The following is a 3,997-nucleotide window of genomic DNA, read 5'->3' as shown; positions in this document are numbered from 1 at the left end:
GTTCATCCTCATTTCGAATGAGGTGAAGTCAGGTATGTTCACGAAAGGCGTCAAAGGCGACACTGATCTAGAATTGTGGCACAAAAGAATCGGCCACATCAATCTCTAGAAGCTCAAGGGCATGTAGTTGAATGGAGTCGTCATCGGACTCCCAACTTTTATAGAGAAGGAGATTGCCAGAGTGTGCGAAGCTTGCCAATTCGGAAAGCAACATCGACAACCATTCCCGAAGTAGAGGGATCCTGGATGTAATACATTCAGATGTATGGGGGCCAACTCAGACGGCTACATTCAGCGGATGACAATATTACGTGACGTTCACCGATGACTTCTCCAAGCACACTTGGATTTACCCAATGCGACAAAAGAGTGAAGTATTCAGACACTTCCAAAAGTTTAAAAACAATAGCCGAACAACAGTCGATCAATCGATTGATGCTAACCAAAGGAGTAATCAAAGTAGTAGCACAACCAACCAAGGGGAGTCGAAACACAAAGCTGACAGTCCAGTTGAACAATGAGCATGAGGCAGTCAAACGCAGGAGTACAGTCAAAGTCGATCCGATCAACCATCTGGACATAGAGCCGAGGGATTCAGAAAGCCAAAACGAACCAAATAGCACGACGACTCTCTGATAACCGGAAGTTGTGTTTGAAGGGACATGTTGAGAATCAAACCCAACTTCCCCAATAGTATTGCTTTCACACTAGCAATGGACACTCTAGGTTCAAGCTAGTTTTGTAAATAGTAGAAAGGGTAGTTGCCCTAAGTTTGTTGGTATTTAAATTAACTCTTTTGCAACTAAGTCACTATTGGATGTATTTTCTATCTTTTGTTAATATAGCTTCTTGTTCTATGTCTCTCTCAACTCTCTCTCTCTTTGCCTTACACTCACAGTTCCTTCCACTACACAAGATCACCTACAATCTCCATTTCTTTATAGAAACAAATGTAGTGTAGGGGATATGGTTAATGCTCTAAGAGGTCAATATGAGGCAATAATTAGTGAGCTTGAAGGTGTGATTCGTAAACAACAATTTCGAGAAATTTGGAAAAAGGCAGAGGTCTTCACTTCTTTTGGAGAGAGAATAAAGTGGAAATATGCTCCACCAAGATGGCTTTTTTCGCCCTCCCCCCCCCCCCCCCCTCCCATCTTGGAAGGACCCTACATGAGGACTTTTGATACACGACATGTTGGTTGATGTGGGTATGAGGGTTATAATTTACTGTATGAATCCGTTAATACCAAGGTGAATCTTTATATATATATATATATATATATATATATATATCCTTATATTTGGACAACCTAAATCAGATGTCTGCTTGAGTCAAAATGCCTATCTACATAGAAGTGCTAATTGACTCTTTGATAGTGGAACTAAGTTCCAAGTGTTGTTTTTCAAATGGAGTTTATCATAGACTCCATAGCTAGCCTAATCAATTATAATTGCCCTAGAATTTTTATTGGTGAAAACTTCATTGGTATGTGTAAAAAATATTAGGTGAATACTTTTCGAGTGGATGAGAGGGTTTCTCAGACTGACATGGTGGGATTAGACTCAGTGATGTGGGTGCACACGGGAAGAAAAGCATAAAACTCTAGGTTTATGAAAGGTTGAAGGTTACGATGAAAGTATGACTAGAAAGACATGTGACAAGATGCAGTTGAAGACAACATAACTTGATATAGTTGAACTGGCAAGAGCTTATGCTTGAAGTGATAATGTGAAGGTTTTGAATCTTTTTTTTTTCAAAAAGATTTCCTTCATTAGTATTAAGAAAAGTGTTGGAGGGCTACAAAAATGTAAAATCAGAGAGTATTATATACAAAAGAAATGGTCAGGGCAAGGACCAAGGGTATTGATATCTCCATAATGGTCCTTTAGAGGAGACTGTGAATATAGGCAACTTCCTCCATAATTGTAGTAATTTTTTCCTTTTCTTCAGAACAAACTCCAAAGAGCCTGGCATATTGTCATATTGCCCCCGTAGAACTAGCAATAAGCTCCCCCATAATTCCGGCAATATATTTGAGAGAAGAGGAATTATGGACTCATATCGTGTTTTACATCAATACTTCCATAATATCCATAATGTAACTGTAGATATTGTTTTCCATACATGGGCTGCATGCATTTGCTTACAAGGTTGCTTAAAAGGGGAGACAGTAATTAGATGTCTATTGATGACTGGCATAGCCTTCGGAGCATCATTTGCTTCATACAACATGAGACTGGAATGGAGAACTCCCCATACCGTTGATCCCCAAGAGAAGAGGCAACCTACATTACTTGTCAGGAATAAAGAGATAACTTTATTCCATACCTATTGGGATGTTGAGCATGACCAGAGGGCATGCTTGGTAGTTTCCTTCATGTCACTGCAATAACAACATTGTCTAAGACTAGTTGCTACATCTCCTTTCAATGACTGGCCTACTAGTAGTGTTGCATGTAGTAAAAGCCATCTGAAGAGAATATATTTGGTTGGTCCCTTGAAAGACCAAACCCATGTCCAATATGCCTTCAAATGAGTACTCGAAACACCCCCCTTATTCCAGTGCTTTTGAGTTGCAGGAGTTGGAATATTCTTAGACATGAGTAAGGTTCTACCCAATTTCACGTTGTACTAAAATAATGGAACTTTCTGCAATGGATTCATCATGGGATTGGTCCAGAACCATCCCCCTAGGTCCCACATCAGCCTACTAACTAGTTGTTGTGAATATAACCAGAGCATATCCCAAAATTGAGCTATTGACGGTTGTGGATCCAGTGGCCATTTCTTACCAGATTTGGCAATCACCCTAATTGGCATAGTGAGCAAGTTCTGTAATAAATTATTTGAGGGTGTATAAGGCTACAATTTATTGTCCTGTTGAATATGGAAATAAAAAATACATTTGTCTGCAAAAATTCCTTTAACATAAAGCATCATGCCATTCATAAGGCATCCAAACCACATATGCTCCTGCATTGGCTGAAGTTGCGCTAGGATTGTGAGAAAGTTATTGAGAATTCCGTTGTCATTGTTTTTGCCCCATATACCGAGTGTAACAGCTTAAGCCGATCCCCTTCTAGCATCTACTAAAATTGAATCCATGATCTCATTGATGCTATTGGCCCATTGTCAAGTTTTCACCAGGCGAGATGAGTCCTAAGGTCCAATACATTTCCAACAAAATCCCGAATGAGAGAATTAGCTAATAACAGTTGATTCATCCAACAATCCCATGTGTCAGGCATTTGTTTGTGTAAGAAAATCTTGATTGCATCCCATGCTTTGATGATTCCCAGGAGAAATCTATTGGATGTCAAATTTCATCTTGGTGTTTGTGCATCTATCAAGAACATCCATTTCAATAGAATCCCGAACGAGAGAATTAGCTAATAGCAGTTGATTCATCCAACAATCCCACGTGTCAGGCATTTGTTTGTGTAAGAAAATATTGATTGCAACCCATGCTCTGATGATTCCCAGGAGAAATCTATTGGGTGTCAGATTTCGTCTCGGTGTTTGTGCATCTGTCAAGAACATCCATTTCAAAGAAGGCAACCAGTTGCCTCCCGTCTTGGGAGATAATTGCATTAGCTGATTAAGTAGCATACCCTTCCAGGCCTCTATCCCTGGCAACAATCCTCTGACTGCAAACTTTGTTAGGAGAGCTCGAGGTTGCATCAATGGATCTACTAAAGCCAACCCTCCTTAGATTTTGGGCCTAATCAAAACTTCCCATGCCACCTTTAGTGGATCAAAGGAAGGCAATGTGACTGGATGATTGACATTTTGCTCACACTAAGTTCCCTTGGATTATAAGTATAGGTGCATGTAAAAGGGGAAAAAACAAGGTGCACTCTAATAGAGGCACTCCACAAGCCCAAAAAAGGGATAAAAGAGCTCATTGGGGATCAAAGGTTTTTTCCACAAGGTGGAAACGTATAGAAATTTTGGTAGAGTTCGAGATAGTGAATCAAGAGAACATGCAAGACCAAT

This window comes from Azolla caroliniana, unplaced genomic scaffold (genome assembly GCF_043228905.1).
Source record: "Azolla caroliniana isolate FFs.n. ecotype wild unplaced genomic scaffold, voAzoCaro1.0.p SCAF_6, whole genome shotgun sequence".
Taxonomy (NCBI): domain Eukaryota; kingdom Viridiplantae; phylum Streptophyta; class Polypodiopsida; order Salviniales; family Salviniaceae; genus Azolla; species Azolla caroliniana.
Note: the sequence above shows the minus strand (reverse complement) of the source record.